This window comes from Notamacropus eugenii, chromosome 3 (genome assembly GCF_028372415.1).
Source record: "Notamacropus eugenii isolate mMacEug1 chromosome 3, mMacEug1.pri_v2, whole genome shotgun sequence".
NCBI lineage: Eukaryota > Metazoa > Chordata > Mammalia > Diprotodontia > Macropodidae > Notamacropus > Notamacropus eugenii.
The window spans coordinates 150,206,646-150,228,913 of record NC_092874.1 but is presented as its reverse complement, the minus strand read 5'-3'; the positions used below and the strand labels follow the sequence as shown (position 1 = coordinate 150,228,913).

General features: G+C 40.1%; 1 protein-coding gene across 8 annotated transcripts in view; it reads right to left on the bottom strand.

Moving 5' to 3' along the window:
• Positions 1-22,268, bottom strand: part of ATXN7L1 (ataxin 7 like 1) — a 269,784-nt gene that overhangs the window by 40,460 nt on the left and 207,056 nt on the right. Inside the window, exon 1 of one of the 8 annotated variants that reach the window (XM_072653096.1) lies at positions 4,571-4,743. The exons of the other annotated variants lie outside the window; for them this stretch is intronic. The gene's annotated coding sequence lies outside the window, so the exon portion shown is untranslated. Of the gene's footprint in view, positions 1-4,570; positions 4,744-22,268 lie in introns of those variants that run through there. 8 annotated transcript variants of the gene reach the window in all.

Here is a 22,268-nt window from a genome sequence, read left to right as displayed (position 1 = left end):
CACTTGCTCTAGTATGCAGCTAAGACTCCCATCCTCATCCTGATCAGGCCTGACATCTGCTTAGCTCGAGAGTGCTGACAGGTTCACACAACATGATGGGATGGCTTCAGGCCAGAGGACTGCACAACATGCTGTCTGAAGGCTTCTGGATTACTCTCATATCCTGGAAACAGGCTAAAATTGAGTGAGCCGCTGTGTAACATTATCTAATATCCCATTTTAGTCAGCTAGTTATGTAAATGGGCAATTCTCAGAAGCTGGCAGCTTTCTTTCCATGATGAATTTTAAAAAGGCAGTACATGAAAGTGTACTTTGAGTCCTTAGAATTAGCTCTAATCATAGTCATTTCTTCCATAATACCTGTGCACAGGAGTTTTTAAATGGGGTTAGTCATTTCATAGGGATCTATGAAGGACTCCACCCTGGGCTAGGTCCCTGAATGAGAAGGGTCAGATTTCCTTTAGTCTCCATACAGGCTACAGGAGAACCTCTCCATTCTCCCCTCAAAGCACTGGCTGCTTCTTTAGATCCTGGCTGATCTGTGAGCCAAGAGCTGAGCACTCAAGTCTACTTAGGAATCTAACAAGACAGACCATATACAATTAAGTCTTTTTGGTCCAGCAGCCACTAAAGGGGTGTCGGAGGATAGAGCACAGGGGGCACAGTGGGTCAAGTACTAGACTTGGAGTCAAGAAGCTCCTGGTTCAAATCCCCACATTCACATATTTAGTAGTTGTGTGATCTTGGGCAACTCATTTAGTTTCTCCGAGGCTTATTTTCCTCATGTGTGAAATGGGATCCTAACAGTCCTTACCTCACAGGATTGGTGTGAGGATCAAATGAAATCATACATTAAAAGCATTTTTTAAACACTAAAATGCTAAACAAATTTCAACTATTATCATCATTATTATTACTACTCCTGGAAATTGTATAGAGTTAGGGAAGAATATTTTATGTCTACAGAGATAAGGAGTTCCCCCTTCTCTAAGTTTCATGAAATGTTTATTTGATTAACTTATTAATTTAATAATTAGGGTAACTTTTTTGCCCCTACCCTCATTCCTCTTTTTAAACAGGAACACAGATGCTGTTTACAGATTCCCTTGGAGAGAATCCTGGAAGGCAAATATTGGACCTGACAAATCTACTCTGCTGGTCGGGAATCTGGAGTCTGCCCACTCCTGTGTTCTTTCTAGGATGCTCTTCTCCTTGGATTGGGAAAAAGTTACACAAGACTCTGTGTCTTTCAATGGGGACAAGCAGGCTGGCAGTTTGGGGTGAGACATAAAACCGTTACTATTTCAAGGATTTTCAGAGTAGGTAAAATTGTATCTAAACTATTACAGACACAAGTGGACATCTGCTGATTTCTAAAATCTCACCTCAAAGCACTCAAATACACTGAAAAACCAAAACAACACTGAAAAAGAGAAATTGCAAACCTTCTAATTTAAAAATAAATGAGAAAAATGAAAACCACACATACACATAAAACAAAATCCCAAACTTAAAACCTGTACCAGGGAATTAAGGATAATTAGGAACTCTTTTTCCCTTTTTCCTTCCTTCCTTCCTTTTTCCTTCCTTCTACATATCTGATACCTGATTTATATCAACCATTGGCTTCATTCCTATTTCTTGTTTTAATACACTGCCTTTTTTTCTATTTCTATTTATTTCTATTCTTTGAGTGTGGATAATGTGCTATGTGGTACATCTAAGTCCTTGACCTAGTAGGTACAAATATCGTCTAACTGCCCTTTTGTTTTCTTTATCATCCATCTTTGGATACAAGGTAAGGACAGGGGCAGAGAATTAGCAATGATGTACCACCTACTAAATGCACTGTGCTCAATGTTTTACAAATAATATTTCATTTGAGGTTTGAAACAACTCTTTGATGTACATGCTATTATTATTCCCACTTTACAGCTGGAGAAACTGAGGCAATCAGGGTTAAGTGACCTGTCCAGGATCTCATGGCTAGTAAGTGTCTTAGGCTGAATTTAAACTCAGGTCTTCCTGACTCCGGAAGCACTATCCACTGAGTCACCTAGCTGCCTCTAAGAAAGGTACGTATGGTAAAGTAAAAAACACTTTGGGGTTTTGAACCAGCAGAGTCAGATTCCTGATTTTAGAGCTATATGACCTTGGGCAAGTCACATATCCATAAGCCTTCACTTCCTCACAGGAAAAATGAAGATAATAATCCTTTTTTCTTTGTATGGGGGCAACAAAAAGGTGAGTACTTATAATGAGGAGTCTGCCTACCAAATAAAATTCAGGAAAGGGAATTTAAACTTCTCAGTTCTAGTCTAATTTCTTGCTTGGAAACTTTGTGTGAGTCAAAGACCATAGGATTACAGATTTAGACATGAAAAGGTCCTTACGAGGCATCTAAATTCCATATTTAACAGATGAGAAAAGTAAGGCATGGAGAGGCTAAGTCACCTGTCCGAAGTCACAGAGGAAGGGGCAGAATTGGAATTTGGACTTAGGTCCTCTGATTCCAAAATCAGTTCTTTTCCCACTGTAGCACGCTGCCTTCTGAGTCTTTGTGGCCCTCATTTACCCATTTGCAAAATAACCCAGCAAAGTGCTAGGCACATAGTAACTTAGAAACATTTTTACTTGAATAGAATAACCCAAGGAAACTGTGAGTATGATGCAAATACAAAACAAAAATTAAGTGTTTAATGTAGTGTGCTGTATTTTCCCCCCAAAGTGACTATACAGCTAAGATTTGGCTTCCCCAAATCAATCACAAAATTGCACATGAAGCCAGTCCAGCTCTTCAGAAAAATGTCAATTGTTTCATCTCCTTAGAACTCTGTCATCCCAATTATGTTTACTTATACTCTAACCAGGTTAGATAACATACCTATTACCTCTCTCCTATTTTGAGCTTTCTGTCAATGGATAGTGGAGTGCTTGTTTACTATTCTTAAACTGCTAGTTAGTGTTCCTAGAAATCCTGCTGGGCCCTAATTACCCCCTGCCCTGAAAATCTCAATATATAGAAGCTGACAGCAGAATCAGAATGAAGCCACCCAACTGGAGAATTAACTCATCAGGAGCCTGAGAAATAGCAACATCTAATTCTTTCAAGCCCCAATTTTATTTTGGAAGAGGGTAGAATCTGGAGAGAGTCTGGACAAACATCTAGCAAAGAATTCCAAATATAATGTGATCAGTGTTGGAGTTCTGCCTGGCAAAGTTCCATGATGCCAAGCTATGGGGTACAACTCTGTGGGTCATAGGAAGGGTGCACTTTCTTGGGAGCGTGTATTCAAGGGTCTAAGATGTCTCACAGACCAAGGCTATGGAGCAGAGGAGGTAGAACTTGGCAGCTGCTCCTTTTGATTACTTACTTGGTCACTTTTTTCTTCCCTAGAAAAATACAGGGTAGCCCTCAAGTCCCTGGGAATATGTCCAAACATCCTTCTGAAGTAATATGATTCTAGCTAGAGCCAAGGAGGAGACTCTGCTGGGAATCAACAGAAAAGAGAAACTGGCAACTAGAATGGTTCTAGGGGAAGAGAACCCAGGAGCCAAAACACATCACCAGGAGAAATTAAGAGGAAGAGAGAGAAGTGAAAATCATACCTATGTGACCTTACCACCCTCATCCCACCCAGTATAAATGGCAGCCATGAGCTCATCCCAGTATTCAGACTCCTTTCTTCACTGTTACTGGCAACAGTCTTGAATTCCTAAATTAGTGAACAGAGGAGGAAATGTATGCAAGATTGTGCCATACACAATTTGGAAAATAAATCCCAGGGGTTTTCAACTTTTTATTTATAAGCAGAACATGAAACTGACCCTGAAACTTGGAGAGCACTTCCCCCTCCCTCGATGTCACTCCCCACTTTTTCATTTTACTTGCTTAATTAGCATTTTCATGGGCTTTTCTTATAAGCTAGGACAGGAGCTCTTAACATGGGATCCTTAGAACCCAATTTCTTGGAGAGACTTCAGAGGATCTCTGAACTCGAAAGGAAAACCCCCCAACAACTATTTCTGAGCAAAGTTCATGGGCTACAGCAATCCATGACATGTAACAAGTTTTAAGAATTCCTGCCCTACCATAAGAAAGAATATGTGTGGTAAGCACCTCTGGAAAGTTTTTTTCTTTATCCCTATCTCTCTGTCTGCCCATCACCCTCAGTTTTTTTGCTCCAGTTCCTTTCCCAGGACACAATGGGTCTAAACAGGATTTACTTAGCACTCTTTTGAGGAATGTGGAGTCCTGAAGAACAAGGTGCTGCCATTTTGGAGGTGAGTAAAGCATGCTCTCATACTTCTCCAATAATGGGACCACATACCTCCTTTTCTGTACCTGATCATATTAACTTTAACACTTCAAAGGGAGGATGGACTGCAATGAGTAGATCCCAATTTGCTGCCTATACCATTTGTTTCTGCCCTGTTTGCCAGGGTGGTGAGCCCAGCCGTCATCACTTGGGTCTGATGGCTCATTTCCTATCACTTCCTTCCCCCAGTTACAAGGAATTCCCCTATTCCCTCCCAGAAGCCTCACAATTAGTTACATTTACCCACTCACTATCGTCCTCTTTGCAAGCAGTATGTGAAAGAGAAGGATGATTCTCTGATCTTCTCCCGCTGATTCCATAATGCCTGTTTTGTTCGCTTGGGATGAACTCTTTAAGGGAGCACAGGGCAGCAGCTTGTTTCCCTGCTGTGTGTAATATACTGGGAGTAGTTATCTCCTTGTTATCTCTGTACCTCTGCACGGCTGTCATGGAGAGAGGATTGCACAGTCAGGGACCGCCCTCCCCCATCCCTGCTATGGAAAATACGGGCTCCCCACAACCAAGAGTGTTTTGCTATATTGGGGGACAATCTACCCAATGGTTTGTAGGCCCTCTATTAAGCGCACATTTTTCTTCTAATGTGCTTGGCATATGTAACTTGCCCTTTCTAGCCAAAGTGACCCTTTGGCCTTCACGAATAACATTCCTCTTACATGCATTCACACAAGGTGCCTTTCACACACCCTCACCACCTCCCCTCTCCCCCCTACCCCCTTCTCATTGTCTGCAATGGAGCTGAGGCAGATTATCTCAATTTCCATTTGAAGAAGGTGGCTTCCATACCCCTAGATCCAGTTGCTATCAGAATGATTATACATTATTGATGATCATAATGTACTGTTTCATCACTGTCAACAAATAAGTCTTAAGAAATGGAGAATTTTAGAGTCAGAAGGGTCCTTAGAAATAGGTGTGCAAAAATGTTTCCCAGTTCATCCTTATACTTACCAGTATAGAAACAAGATACGTTTACTGAGTGAGGGTCTAAAAAACATAGTGCTACTGCTGTGGACTATATTTTTGATGAAAATTCTTAGTAATCTTCAAACTAATTTCTTTTAGAAACCTGTGCTCGTAACCCCAATTCAGTCCAGTTCTCTCTTCTTGGAGGTAGGAAACAGCAATACATTATCCCTGAAGGACTAGCATTGTCTTATTTGAAAAGACCTTAATGCAGATGATTCCATAATCTGTCCTGATTTCCCTCCTTTAAAGTGACTATTAGGAAATTATCACCTGTATCTTTCAAACTGAAACAAGACTTGGGAAGAACTTTAAAAAGCACAATATCATCAATGAGGATGCTAAATTTAGAAATATCTAGGTGTCAGCTTGAAAACTGGAAACCTTAAAATACCAAGTGTGGCACACAATAGGTATCCAATACATGTTTGATGAATGATTATTATCTCTTATAAGGCAACACTTGGAAAAAATCCTTATAAATTCAGTTTGCAAACAACTTCATAAGCACAGATTACAAGCACAGCCTAGGGAACAAACAAACAAACAACTCCGAAGCTATCAGACTAAACCAACTCCTTTCTGATTATTAGGCCTTGGAAATAGAAGGCATCAGAGGTATTCTTTTTGAGTTTTAGCACGGCTTGGAATTCTATCCTACATGATACATCTTCAGTAATTCATAAGTCATAGTTATTAGGTGGGTACGCATTTGGCTACAGAGACAAAACCACACAGGTTATTGGTGAATGACTTAGGGGCCATGAGAGCAGGTGTGATGCACAGACCTGTCCTGGGTGGAGTGTTTTATGGTATTTTCATCAATGACCTAAGGGACAGAACAGAAATTTGGCTCATCAGGTTGGCAGAGGCCCTTAAGGCTAAAAAGTTGATCAGCTCCTCAGAAGGAACAAACTGAATGAAGTTCAATAAAGACCAACAGTGCTAAGTTAAGGGTTCAGCTATCAAGCTTCCTTCTCAGACTGGATGTGAAGTTCACATTTCTGAGGTCTGAGTTTCTGATTGGTAAGTATTCTTATCTTGCCTAAAACCACTCTTCAGCTTTCTCCATTCCATACCATGCCACCATGCCATGCTATCTCCCATGTACTTCCTTCCTACCCTCCAATCTGCTTTCCAGTTCTAGCTCTGAAAACAAATCAACTCAACATTATGATTCCTGGAAAGGCTGACTCAATTGTTATATGGTTTTACTCACCACCCCTGTGATACCCTTGTTCAAAACACTTCTTTTTGGCCATCACTCCCCACTAAGTGTTATATTCCTCTATTTAAAGATAAGCCCCATGAGGGCAAGGACTGTCTTGCTTGCATGAAATCAAATGATATAACCTATATTAAGAACTTTGCAAATATAAAAACATTATTATAATGATTATGAGAAGAAATCTTGGTGTATTGGCTAGTGCTATTAAAGAACATGATAAACAATGGAGATGCCTGCTGATTATTCACACACTTCAAGAGGAGAAACCATTGTGTGGTCTCCAAAGTGGGATCTATGGCCTCCACTCAAGGGATGTGACCAACTAGTGGAGGTTGGGAGGATGGCGCCCACTTCAGTCTATAAAATATACAATGTAGTCATACTTGCTCTTATTCCTCTTGTCCCACATATTATTCCTGTATCTTCCCAGTGTAAAATCCTAATGTAATCCTCCCTCCCTCACCTTCAGAGGCAGGCACTGGCCCCCAAGGATAGTTATAACCTAATTATTAACTGGTTACTCATAGCAACAGCTGCCAATGATGCCACTGGGAAACACACTCATCCTCCACCCCTCATTCAGGCAACTCACCCTCAGTCCTAGAGGTCACCTCATAGCTTTTATACCCTTCAGAGGGTGAGCTATACCCTGAGGCAGTGAAAAGTCATTCATGAGCATTAATTAAATACTATGTACCAGGCATTGTACTAAGAACTGGAACAATAAGACCCTTGCCTTTGCATCATACTGTTCTTTGTTGTTTTGGGTAAGGCACGATGAATCTCACATGGTTAGCAGGCATAGGTGGGTTGTTAAATGCCTTGAAGATCTTATATACTCACCCCTCTTCCAAATTTCCATATTTTGGTCAAGGGTATAACCATCCTTCCAGTCATTCAGTTTGGCAACCTCGGTATCATCTTTAATTCCTCATTCTCTCATACCTCATGGCAAAACTGTGTCATTTCTATCTCCACAACATCTCCCCGACTTGTCCCCTGCTCCCCCTAACACAGTTCCCCATCCTCAATCAGGTTCTTTTCACCTTTCACACCTAGACCATTCCAATGACCTTCTAATCGGTTCTCATCTATTACATCTTTCCACTCTCCAATCCCATCCTTTCCACAGATGTGGAAGTAATTTTCCACAAATCTTTCTGATATCTGACCATATCACTACTCACCTACTCACTTGATTCTAAGACCAAAAATTATTTCATCTTTGTGTCCTTGTGTCAGTTTTATAACATAGTTATCAGCACAGAAGTACATGAAGATAACTCATGAATAAGTAAATATCTACCTACTGTGGGTGCATGCTCCAATTTTTCTTTTTTTTTTTTTAACACTGAGTTTCTTAAAGTTTATTGTATAAACAAACAGGAAGGCTACAATTACTACATATCAGTAGCATACACATATGCAACCCATCCCCTACAAAGAATTACAATATTTAAATGCCCAATTCAAAGTAAAGCATGTTTTAGCTTTTACTTAATAATTAAAATGTATACAACCACACACATGAATGTATTTCATTGTTCAGCCTTTAGGAAAGCCTATTTAACACAAAATTACATAATAAAGACAAATTATGAGCACATAATAGGGGTCTTCAAATATTTTAAGGTTGTATGGAAAATGATGAGTCTATTTATTTTGTTTGTCCCAAGTGAGCAGACCAAAGATACAATGAAAAGTTAAAGTAGATAAATTGAATGAGTTCACTGACATGATACTAGAAAGAGCAGGTTGAATCATCATGCATCAGAGCTATTATACAAGGTTGTCCCAGAAACTTTAGTGTTGTTATAAGCTTTAATAGCTTTGGAAGTATACATGCCACAAACTTACAAAAAAAAATTTGAAAAGTTAATTATTTACAGTTTAACATATTGATACTTCTTAAAATTCAATATAACCACCATCTTGTGCTATATATTGCTCTAGCTGATTTTCAAACTTTGTGAAAACTTTCATCAGCTGCTGCTCTGTGACTGAGAGAACTGCATTTGTAATCCTTGCCTTAAGATCATCCAAAGAACAAGGTTTTGATGCATATACAACAGTTTTGACATAACCCCACAAGAAAAAGTCTAATGGAGACAGATCTGGTGATTGAGGTGGCCAATCAAGAGGACCTCCTCTACCAATCCACTGATCTGAGGAAGTGTCATCCAGGAAGTGTTGTACAGGCAATGACTGACAACAGGATGGCCCATCATGTTGGAAGATGGTGCTATTTAACAGATGTAACCTCTGCAGCTCAGGAATGAAAAAATTCTGAAGCATGGCTAAGTAAGATTCGCCACTGACTGTAGACTCTTCAAAAAAGAAAGGACTGATAACACACGTCTTCCTGATGGCACACCAAACATTAACTTTTGGGGAATCTGTCTCATGTTGCCAGACTTCCTGAGGTTTTTCTGTGCCCCAAATACGACAATTATGACGATTAACTATGCCAATTATGTGGAAAGTGGCTGCATCAGAAAAAGTCAATTTGCTCAGAAGGTCACTGGAATTTTCCATTTTTCACTTCATCATTTGACAGAAGCCTAACCTTGCATAGTAATCTTCTTCTTGCAGCATCTGAATAGTTCTAACTTTGTAAGCATACTTGCGTAGCTTCACAGTTAGTATCCTGTGCACAGTGGTCTTCGGAATGTTCAGTTCAGCATATACCCGGCGCACTGATTTTTGGGGATTCTGTTCAAATGCCCTCTCAATTTCAGCCATAGTCTCTTCACTTGCTTGACGTCTCCCAGATCTAGGCCTGTCAAGAATTGAGCCAGTTTCCTTGAATTTTTTCATCCAGTTGTTAATTAAATTTCTGTGGAGAGCTTCCCTCTTATAATGGGAGGCGAATTTTCTTCTTACTGCTGTTGTGGACTTGAGTTCAGCTAACCAGAGAACACAGTCAACTTTTTCTTTAATGTATGCCATCTTCAATCAGAGGGACAAGCCCCAGAGCCCGGTGGTGCGCGGAGCAGCCCCCACCGTAGCTGTGGCCCACCCGGGCCCTTGTCCCCATCCTGCCACCCAGCAGGCCGGGCCAGCCTCTGGCCGCCACTGTTGGGAGGAGGGAGCGTCCACGCCCAAGCTGTCTGGCCGGATGGAACATCCAATTTTTCTTATAAAGGAAAGTGCAGTGATCAAAAAAGTTTAAAGACTCCTGCTCTGTTAGTGGGGATGCAGAAGAGAATCAAACACTGAGATTTACAGAAGGTCTCTTGTTGGGAGATATAGTCTCAGTACACCAACCTGCACAAAAAAATTCTTAGTATCTCAGGAGAAAAAATGAGCAAGAAAACAACAGAGGCAGAGAAATGATGATGATGATGATCTTAACTGGCATTTATATACTCTTTAAGGTTTACAAAGTACTTTTAATGTACTCTCTCATTTAATCTTCACAACAACCTTGCAAAGTATATGCCATAGGCATTATTCTTACCATTTTGTGGATGAGACAGACACCTAGATTCAGAAAGGCTGAATGGTTTCCTTTGGTCACATAAGGCAATATTCAAACCCAGGCTTTCCTGGAGTGGAGTTAGTCGTTTTGTAGCAGATTATAGGGTCTCCTAGAGAACCTGGAGTTGTAAGGAACCTCAGAAGTCATCTAGTCCAATACCCTCATTTTACAGATGATACAAAAATGTATAGTGACACCGCCCCCCCCCCCCAACAAAGTAGCCAGGATTGGAACTCATTTCTTTTCAAGTTAAGCACTCTTTCTACTGGACCCCCCTAAATTACTGATACTGTGATTAAGACAATAAAGAACCTCTAACCCTCTCAGACCAGAAGAAAACAAACTTTACTTCAATGTTTACTGCTGTCTGAAATTGTTTTGACCAGGGACATTTTTAAAAATTCCACAGTGGTTTTTGGGAGAAGAAACAGAAACTTAAATTCACATTAAGGTCTAAATGTCTGATAGCAGATCTTTCCTAAGAGAAGGTTTCGACAGAAAGAAGAGGAAAGAGAGAAGTAAGGGACTGAGCCCTGGACAATAAAGGGGAAAGGAAGCCTGAGGGGACAGAGAGCCATGAACAAAGACAGCGTTCGAAGGTGGAAGTCTAAAGAGAAATTTCACTCACTACCCACTAATCTTGGGCCAACCTTGCTTTAGCGGAATAATGAAGTGGGAAAGTTACTGTCTTCAGCCACCAGATGTCGGTGTCCAGAAGGAAGCCTCTTTCAGGCTAATAACAGGCTCCCTTTGCTGACTCTGCTCCTGCATCTCCTCCTGGAGTCATAAGAGCCAAGCACTTCGCCATTATCCCTCCTTCACCAGGCTCTCCTATCAACAGGGGCGGGAGGGGAGGCTTCGGAGGTACACTGATAAAACTCAAGAGAGAGACAACTCCTTCTCCATGGCTGCCTTGGCTGGCCTAGGGAGAGAGGCCAGGTCACTGGGTGACATCAAGCACCTGGGCAGGGCAGGCGCTAATCCTGGGGCCTCTTCTCTTCCAGGCTTATTCATTCAGAGGGAACTTGGGAATAAAAAGAACTGGGTCCAAGCACTAAAGTGGTCATTTGAAATCAGTTGGTTTAGCCCACTGATCAGGATCCCAACCTCTGCCCATCATTGCCCTGTATGACCCGCTTGCTGCCCTCAGAAGGAAATAGGGCCTGGTGGTCCAAGCAGCCCCAAGCATCTTGTTCAGACTTCAGGGTTTTTCTACTCGACCCTTTTTCTTTTTCAGTCCTGGAATCTAAGAATCTTAAGACTAGAAGGGATTTGAGATATCATCTTGTCCCTGTGGTGAACCTAAGCACATTTTTTTGTCATGTTTTAGAAGATTCTCCTTTTCAAAGCTTTTAAGAAAGCGTACATACTGGGAAAATATAACAAAGACAGAAGTATAAACACATCTCTTCTCCCTTCCCCCAAGCAGGCACACTCCCCCTGCACTTGGTGGTCCCTGGGGAGAGTGGAGTCAAACATAAAGTAGCTGCTACAAAACATTTAGGATAATTAGATTTCACAGCTTCTTCCAGAAGCCTCATTCGAAGGTTAGAATTTTTTTTTTTTGCTAGGGTTAACCTACATCCTTTTCTCTGCAGTTCAAACTTGCTTTCCCATTTTGTCCTCAGCAGAGGACAACAAAAACAAACCCATCCACTAGTCTGCGCAAGAAGGAACTCCCTATATACGGGGGGAGTTGAACACTACCTCTCTGGCTGACCAATTCCAATCCTCCCATTGTTGTGTCTTCCATTTCTCAGCACTTAGCAAGTACTTCATTTTTGACTGAACTGGAAGCAAACACCAAAAAAACCCCTGTTCCATAAGCTCTTCATACTGTTTTCTAGTTACAAGTTCTGAACTAGCCATGGATTTCTTTTTTGGGGAGGCACTCGGGGGTAAGTGACTTGCTCAGGGTCACATAGCTAGTAAGTATCTGAGACTGGATTGGAACTCAAAGTCCTCCTGACTCTAGGGCCGATTCTCTATCCACCGTGCCACCTAGCTGCTCTTAGACATGAACTTCTAGTAAGACTGACTCAGGCTGAATATAATGAGGGAGTCATTCTAATGGTCTTATACTGTCTCCTCTTGCAAAGTTATTGATACAGCTCCATCTTTCACGCTTGTGGGGTTTTTTTTCTAAATGCAGTATGCCTTCATAAAAGGTGCACATTTGCTTGTTTAAGGTGTTTTCCTCTTAAAAAATAAGTTTTCTATCTGTTTTGCATCAGTCTTTTTTTTTTTTTTAACATATGCTTCTCCTCTTCTTCCGTTTGTAACAAAGCAATAGAAAGAGCACCAACTTTCAAGCCAGTGGTTCCAATCCCACCTCTGGCACTTACTACCCAAAGCTCAGGTGCTTTGTTTCACTTTCCCAGGCCTCAGTTTTCCCATCTGTCAAATGAGGGGATGGGTTCGAAGCCTCTGAGGTCCTTTCCAACTCCCTACCTAAGGAGGCCTTGTGATCCCATGACACAGTGACTGGGTATGCAGCATCTCCTTCATGCTTTTGAGAACTCCAGTGCTACAGACTCAAATCATTTGACGTTTGGGGACTTTTTTCTTCTTTTTAGGTCTATGTCATAAAAATGTCATGCTGGGTAAGGAAGGGAAGAAATATTTGGAAATGAAGGTGATATAAAAACAAAACATATTAATAAAAAACCCAGCAAAAAAGGTAACAAATATCCTCAGAAGAAGTTGGCATGAAAAAACATGTAAACAAGTAGCATTGTTCATCTGAAGTGAAGAAAAGGGGGGAAGGGAATTTGTATAGTATCTACTCTGGGTCAGGCACTGAGCTACACACTTAAAAAAATACCTCATTTGATCCTCACAACAACCCTGCAAGGAAGATGTCATTTGACAGATGAGAAAACTGAGGCAAAGGTTTGTGAATTTTCTAGAATCATAGAGCTAAGTGCCTGTGGCCATATCTGAACTCAGGTCTTCCTGACTCCAGGCTCAGTACTCTCTATGCATTGTGCCATCATGGTCAAAGAGAAAAATATTCCGGTGAGCAATAAAAAAAAGAACGATGGTCATTTTGTTATCTACTTTGGTCCACTGTCTGATCAGGCCACCCTCACACAGAACTGGTCATTCCTCATTCTTCAGTTTCCTTTTCCTTCCCAGTGGAGAGTAATAATACCCTTCCCTCCTCCTTGCAGGACTTCATTCTTTTTATTTCTGAGGACTTTTCTAATTTACCAAGGTCGCACAGAATTTAGAGACCATCTTTCAAGGTGTGAGGCTCTACCCCTAGATTCGCCTCATCTGAAACTTGAATGAGTGAGAGGTGCTTTCATGCTGAAAGAGCAGTAACTTTCTTGTCCCTGATTTCTCACTGGCGTAAGGAGGTATTTCCCAGCCAGCTTAAAGGAGCTCTGAAGCTTCCCACCTTCCTTCAAATCTTTCCTATCATCCTCCACTGCCCAATTCCTCTCCTTGTATCTGGGGAATTTCCTTCTAGTTCCTTCCTTTTTTTCCCCTCCCCTATGGTTACTTCTCTTCTGCAGTGGGGTGGAGAGGAAGGGCAGCAATGGGGAGAGGCCCAACCCCAGAGGCAGCCTGACAAAGTGGACAGAAGACTAGCTTTGAAGGAAGGCCTGAGTTCAAGTCCTATCTATGCACATCTCCAGCAAATCTCTTAACAAATGGCCCAAGAAGCAGGCTACAGATGAATTGTGAGCTGTATCAGTGGAGGGGCTTCAATGCTAAGATTTCCCATACCAATGAAATCATGGGTACAAACAAACAAATAAAAAAACCTATCTCCCTTCTCATTCTTTCCATTCTCCTCACATTGTCAGGGTTAAGAGCAGACTTCAGCAAACCTCCGACACTTTAAAAAAACCTTATCTCCTCCCTTTTGCAGTCAAACCCCTAGAAAAAAGTGATTTACTTGTCTTCACTTTTTCTCTTCTCATTCACTTCTCAACTAATTGAGGTTTGGATTATAATTTCGTTGTTGTTCAGTCCAGTCATGTTTGACCCTTTGTCACCCCATTTGGGGTTTTCTTGGTCTAGACACGAGAGTGGTTTCCCATTTCCTTCTTCAGTTCATTTTACAGATGAGGAAACTGAGGCAAAAAGGGGTAAGTGACTTGTGTGGTGTCACACAGCCAGTAAGTACCTGAGGTTGGATTTGAACTCAGACCTTCTGACTTCAGATCTGGCACCCCAATTCCCTGTGCCACTTAACTAGCTTCATTACTGAAGTGAAACTGTCCTCACAGATGGCTATCAATGACCTCTTTGCTAAATCTCATAGCCTTTTCTCATCGTTCTTGACCTCTCTGCATCATTAGACACTGTGGACCACCTCCTCCTTTGGGACATTTTCTTTTCTCTCAGTCAGTCTCCTTTGCTGGATCATCATCCATGCTCTGCCTACTAGCCAGGAATGTTCCCTGAGTCTCTTTCCTAGGCCATTCACTTTTCTTTTTCTAGGTGATATCCTCAGTTCTCACAGTTTCAATGATAATCTCTAGGCTTAGGACTTCCATCCTACCCTTGTCTCTCTCCAGAGTTCTAGTACTATATCCCTAGTTACCTCCTGGACCTTCAAACAATCTCTTAGGGATCTCAAACTCACCACCTCCCAAAGAGAGCATGTTATCTTTCCTTCCAAGCGAATCCCTCTCTCAAACTTCTCCATTCTGGTTGAGGGTGCCACCATCCTTCTGCACACTCAGGTTTACAACCTCAGTCATCCTCTCCTTTTTATCTTTCCTCACTATCCCTACAGTCAGCCAATTGCTAAGTCTTGTCAATTCCACCTCTCCATCTCTCATACCTGTCTATTTGTTCCCTATTCTCCTCTCATATGTCCAGCCACCTAGCTGTAGCCCTGGTTCCATCTCATCTGCACCACTGCCTTAGCCTGGGGATCGTTCTTCCATTATCTGATCTCTTCCCTCTGTTTCTAACCATTCTCCACACAACCGTCAAAATGATCACTCTAAAACACATGCTGACCACACTGCTTACCAGGCTCAATAGTCTTCAGTGGCTCCCTATAGCTTTTCAAGGCAAAATACAAACTCCTCTGGCATTTAAAACCCTTCACTCTCTGACTCCAATCTATGTTCCTAGCTTGATCTCACGTTACGCTCCTCTTCTCCCATGTTCCAGACAAGCTGGCCAACTTGCTCATCTGAGAACATGACATTTCGTCTCCTGTCTCTCTGCTTATACAATCTGTGTGCCTAAAATGCACCCCTCCTTACCTTCCCCTCTCGGAATCCTTAGCTTTTTTTAGGGCTCAACTCAGCTTTTCCTGATTCTCTTAATTGCTAAAGACACCCTCCCATTACTTTGTACACATCTGTATTTATTTATCTATGTACATCTAGTTTTTCCCAGTACAGTGTGAATTCCTTGATAACTTTTAAATTTTTGTCTGTGTATCCCCAGCACCTAACATAGTTCTTAGCACTTAACAGATGCTTAATGAAGGAAGAAAACAAGCATTTATTAAGCCCCTACTATATGCCAGGCACTGGGCTAAGTGCTTTATAAATATCATCACATTAGGTCCTCACAACAATCTTTGTGAGATAGGTACTGTCATTATCTCCATTTTATCATTGAGGAAACTGAGGCAGACAGAGGTTAAGGGACTTGTCCAGAGTCCCATAAGTATTAAATATGTTTTCATTATTATTTTAAAATTTTACATAATAATTTTATATTTAAATTATATATAATTTGTTATTTTACATAATTTATAGATAATACATTTATTTTTATATAATATAAATATATAAAATATAACCATATTTTATATAATATATAAATATATTACATTACATATGCAGATTTATATTATATAATATATAATTATATGTTATAGAATATAAATATTATATATTTTGTGTATAAATATAATATAAATTTATAATTTGTATAATATTTATGTAATTTTATATTTATTTTATTATTATTAAGTTCCAAAGGTATAAGAGACAAGATCTGAACCCAGATTTTCTTAACTCTAGGCCTAGTGCCCTATCCATTGTTCTACCTAGCTGCCTCAGTTGCAGGACTGTTATGAAATGGAGATAGAGCCTGTAAAAAATGTTAACTCCATGCAGCTTAACATTTTCCTAATATGGCCAAGGGTTGTTGAGAACTGGGGAAAAAATAACCAATGAAAATCCCAAGACTGATTAGTTTATCTTATTTCCCTTCCATGTCCTACCCTTGCTCTTTAATGGAAATCTCTTACATTAAAACACATAGAATTATATCAATTTCTTTTCTCTATCCAACCTCCTGTTAATCCTCTTTCCCTAATAATATCACCAAGAATGAGGATAATGAGGTGTCATAATGGATAAAGGTACCTTTCTTAATTCTGAAAAACTCAATATGCTTTTTACCTCACTTATCCTTAGACTGTCCCTGCAAGGTGAGGGAAGAGTAGTTCCATTTTTGAGCTACATAACATGAAGGAGGCACAGAGTGCTTAAGCCACTCAATCACTGACATACACACAGACACACACAGACACAGACACACACACACAAACACACACAGACTCTGTAAGTGATCTATTTCCTCAATTTGGTATACTGTCTGGTAGACTCAGCTGCCTCTTTCTTCCCAAGGCTGTTACTTCTGAGCACCACTTCTGGCCTTCACCAATACAAGGGAAGGAAAGATCAGCCAACCAGGTTTCTCCATTAGGCGGCTAGCCAGAGCCTCTCATTTATAATTTTCCTTTCCATAAAGTATTGGGAAGATTTCCAAAACACTTCCACTCCCACTACCATCACTTATGGGAAGACGTGCTTCCCATCTTGAGGGGAGACAAGCTTTTCAGAGGACGAGAAAAACATACAACAATCTACCGCTGCCAGAGTGTGCATGCAGAGAGAGCAACAAGCCTGCTAATTTTTCTTTTTGCTCCTTTTCTTTTGGAATAGCAGAACCACCTCTTGCATTTTTAATAGCTGGGCATATTTAGTATTCAACACACGTCTGGGTTGATAGGATCTAGGGAGAAAGCAATAAGCCATGCTAGGGAAGAAACCCCGTTCCCTTCCTTCCTTTCATTTATTAGGGCCAGTGTGAGTTCTTGACCAACTGGATGTGCTAGAAGAATTCAGTCACAGCAACGGTGGAAGAAGAAAAGACTGGGCGACTGTAAGTCCAGGTCCCTGCCTGGTTGGCTGTGTTCTTATGGCTAAAGACTGAAGACTACATCATAGCTCATAAAGCCCTGGCAGGTGTGATCCACTACTAGTAACCCAAACCAATTTGTTTGCATCTAGCATTGTTTTCCCTATGGGCTCTGTAGCAAAGGATTTCAGGATTTCACACATGGGTTCCTCTTAGTTCTTGCTATCTCAAGGAAAGCTATCTACAGGCCAGATAAATGATATTAACTGTAAAAAACAGAAGGTCCTAATACTCAGAAGACTGGAAACTTCCTAAGCACTGTGAATGCCTGTTTGAGGTCATCTGAACATGGCAGCTGATTCTGAAATGACTGCTATGTCTATCACCAGTTATTTCCACTCTGCTGAGAAATAATTAATTTATTTTTGTATTATGTCTTTTAGTTTTTGTCATTTTTAGCACTTTATGGTTCTTCTCAAACAAGGTCTCCAATGAATATACTGAAATTATGAAAGGGTCCATCACACATGACTAAACAATAACTGTGTCCAATGATTCCCTAAGTTTTAAGATCAAGTGAGGCACAAAACAGGGATATAAAAGCTCACCTACAGTGTTCTCTGGTATCACAAGAAGACATCTCTAATGAAATCGAAACAAAAGAAAGATTCCCTATCGATGATGTCTCCAAAGGCTCTACTTCGCAATGGCATGGTATTAATCATATCAAATTATGGAATACTACAAAGTCTCTTCTGTGAAAACCATGAACAACATGAAAGAAACTGGTCTATCTATACCAGAAAAACAAAGAGGTTGAATAAACATAGTGCCCAGACCATGACAAAAAGCTAGACAGACCAGGTGCAGTATATAGAAAATGATCTGGGAAGAGCACACAGCATTTGGGAAATAGTGAAGCGCTTTTAATAGCCCTAAACTGTTGGCTGCCAAAAAAAGTCCTTTTTTTTATCATCAGCATTCTCTTGGTGATGAACGACGAGTTTAAGGTTTCTGGTTTTTGTTTCTCTTCTTTTAAGTCATTGCTTTGTTTCTACGGTTAGTTTTGCTTAATCTACTTTAAGGCGACCTTATTCCCAAAGGAGAAAGCCCCGTGCCTCACCCTGTATAGCCAACCCTGTATGTTTGGGAGTTTTATCTAATGTGGAGGTTCACTATTATTTATTACCATATCGTTATTTATTATTTGTTCATGATTTATTATTATATAGTTAGCAGTTATCTACTTTTTTCCTTTTTAAATTTCCCTTCTTTTCTCCTCTTGGGTAAGAAGAACTAGGAAAATGAAGCATACAATGATGAGAATAATGTAAATGAAAAGAATCACCACAAAACAGCCAAGAAGAAAGTTATAAAATGATAAAGAACAAACATATAGAGGTGTAGCAGGGGTTCAGGGGCATGAAATATTGTATATAATACCAGATTCTTTTGGAGGGGGATGTTGATCAATTTTGTTGATTCTCTTTTTCTTAAAAAAAAAGTTTTAAGAGATAGCTCTCAGAGAAGGAAGCAGGAAGAGAGGGATACCAGGGGAAATATAGGTAATCTAAAAATAAAAGCTATCAAAAATCTATTTAAAAAGGAACAAAATGTAGCCTTGTAGTATCTTTTATAACAAGGTAGATCCTACCCATACATCAAAGTATTAAAGATTCCTTGAAAAACGGACCTACAAAAAAAGCCCTGTTCACCAGAATTCTGACCAAAACATCAGATGAGCGAATACAACAATAAGAACAGCAAACAACAACAAGAGGGTTGTGAACGGTCATCAAGGGCAGGAGTGGCACCGTGGATAAGAGTGCCAGGCCTGAAGGCAGGAAGACCTGAGTTCAAATCCAGCCTCAGACAACTCGAGCTGCCTCAGTATCCTAATCTGTAAAATGAGCTGGAGAAGGAAATGGCAAACCACTTAAAGTATCTCTGCCAAGAAAATACCAAATGGGGTCACAAACTGGACAGAATGGAATAACTGAATAGCAAATGGTCACCCATTTGTGATGAGATCGAAGTCCTCTAGAGGCTTCTGACTGCAGATAGCACTGGACTGATTGCTTCAAGCTTCAGAAGACTGCAGAGTTCTCCAGAAGAGAGCTAGAATGATTCAATGTAGTTAGGAAAGACCAACTGGATAAAGAATGTCTGCTGCCCAGACTATGACATGGATATGTATGGATAACTTACTCCAGAGCTTCTCCACTTTTATCTATTTTTCCATATGTCTATATACATGTAAGTATATATTAGCTCTCTCTAAATATATATTTGGAATAGACACACAAATAGACAAGTTGGCCTGGTGCTGAATGAGAGGAGAGCATGAAGGATTGCCTACAAGAAATTTCAAAGCTCCTTTAATGATCTTGAGGATCCCATGAAAGCAAAGGCCCACATTTTAATACTTGTTAATTGACTGACAAAACATTCTCCTGGTGTTACTATATGGTACAATACAAGTTACCAAAAAAAAAATAAAAATTAATATCGCACAGAGGCAAAGGTGGGTGTGAGTATAATCCATGAAGAATTCTGAAGAATAAGAGAAAAGACATCATTAAGGAATGGTACAATAAGAAGAGAAGGTCATGGTGAGGGCAAGGGATGATATGTGAGGAGCCAGAGTGCTCCACTAGTACCCTCGTAACACTGCGAGAAAGTAAAATACGCCTCCAGCATGCTGCATAGACCAACATGGTGTACTTATGGGGGACATGAACAAGAATCACCTAGGATGACAGGCAGAGAGGGGTTGCAATCTGCATTGTTGGAAGGAATTCCCATATAGGATCACAGATCCATTTGAACATTGATATAAAGCTGGAAATCATGGGATAGTACAATCTCAGAAGAATCAAACTTACAAGTGACCCAAAGGGCAATAGAAAAACATATGGTACATGTGACTAAGTTTTAACATGTTACCAGCAAGGAGTGAAAAGTGGTAGAAAAGGCATTGCTAAAGATATTTGATGGAAAAGAAAATGGGTCAGTTTATGTTGTAAGAATGAAAGATCCATAGGAAGGCCTACACAGCATTGGATATCCATCCAAAGGATACCTGCCTTTCTTTGTATCCCCATGCTTAACACTGTGTCTTGTAGACAGAAGATGCTTACTAAATGCTCAATGACTGATTCTCTAAGGAAAATTTAAGGACAGTTGCCAGCAAAAATCATATAGCATGAGGTGTGCAAAGGTTTAATTCTGCCTTGGTGGATTCATCAAAGCATTAAAGGGTAAGAATTTTTTAACTTATTAAGCCAAAAATAAAATTATACAGACTATTTAAGCTCATGGAAAAAAAATTCTAGGGGGTAAACTTGAATTTAGAATAACAATAAAAACAAACATTTTCACTCATAAGTAAGTCTAATCTATTTGAGAAAGTCTGTTTCTTATCTCCAGTTGTAGTTGGTTAAGGTCAGAGATGACCATTCTCAGGCAGTGTTTATTATGTCACAGCTTTCAGAAAGCTGACTGAATTCTCCATTTGGGATATCTAAATTGGATTTTACAATTCCCTGACCTAAAGACGGTCTTATTAATTGCGCTATCTTTGGTTCATATGTATATACCAATCTTCTGATGCTGAGATATCAAGCTAATGAAACTTTCTGTGAAGAAGAGATGAGAAATCTACATGCTTCTAAGTGAATGCCAGTCATGGTTAGATCCCCTTAAGCAAAACCATGGAACAGTATTTTTGCATTTACTGGGGAATGCCACTTCTTGCTAGAGAGTATTAATTTTAAAGGTTTCCTATTAGTAGTTCAGTGAACTAAAGTTAAATTACAGAATCAAAGACTTCATGGGTTCACCTGGTTCAGTTTCTTGCCTTCAAGTGACTGGCTAAATCAGCCAAAATGAGTACTTGCCTATCTCCAGGAACACAGAATCTTAAATCTTTGCTAGCCCTTTGCAATATTTAATCACTTTTAAATCAAAAAGTCCATCTTTACTTCTAAACAATTTCTCTCTTGCATCGCTTGCTCTTTTGTTCTATCCTTTGCGGAGAAGAAGGTCATCAGGTCAGCACTCTCCTTATAACATACTATTCATTACCCTCCTCTTCCTCATGTTAAGTCTAAGAGCAGCAGTATGGCATGGAAAAACATCTGAAGCTGGAGATAATAGAAAATTTGGTTTGAATCCTGCCTCTGACAATTATTGACTGTGAGGCCTTGGGCAAGTCCTTTATTATGGCTCCAGGCCTCAGGTTTCTCATTTCTAAAATGGGGACAATAACATCTTCAGAATTTTGTTCATAGGATTTTTGTAGGGATCAAATGAAGTGATCTATGTGAAGCCCCTTACGGGGCTACTGAAGACCCGTTACTATTATTATTAAGAAACCCAGTTCTCTTAACCATTTTCTCAAAGCATCTATTTTCCAGCCGTTTGAAAACTCTTGTCACCATTTTCTAGGCTTGCCCTCAGTAGATGCTAATAAATATTTGTAGAATTTAAGTGAACCTCTCCAGTTTTTACAAATTCTTTAAAAAATGTGGAGACTGAAAATTGGAAATAATAAGTTAGACTAACAGCTAATACATGGGAAGGATTCCTTCCTTGTTCTTCATGTCCCATGCTTCTATTACTGCATCTTGCTACCATCTTAACATTTTACTAACAGGATTACACCGGCAATTCGTTTGACTTGTGATCACCTGAATTTGTTCCACTCTTTTTACACTCACCCAGCCAGCCTTATCTCATCATTTGTGGATTTCAAACATGGTGCCCTATGTTTGTCCTTACATTAAACTTCACTCCGTTCTTGAAGATACATTTTTTTAGTGTCCTATCATCCAGGGCATCAGCAGTGCTGACTCTAATCAAATAATAATGAGCATTTCTTTCCATTCCTTCCTCTGGGTCACTGATAAAGGTAATAAATAATAATAACTATAGGACACATCCCTACATATGTGTTGCTGTTGGACCCCCAGACAGTCACTTTGAGTGTGACCCACTCAATTGGTTGTGTGTCCTCTGAACTAAAGGAAGAACCAGAGCCTGGTTTCTTCTCTGCCTGTGGATGAGGACAGCATGGGGAAAGAACCAAAGCCTTACTGTAAAGGGCAGATGTAGGGCATCTATT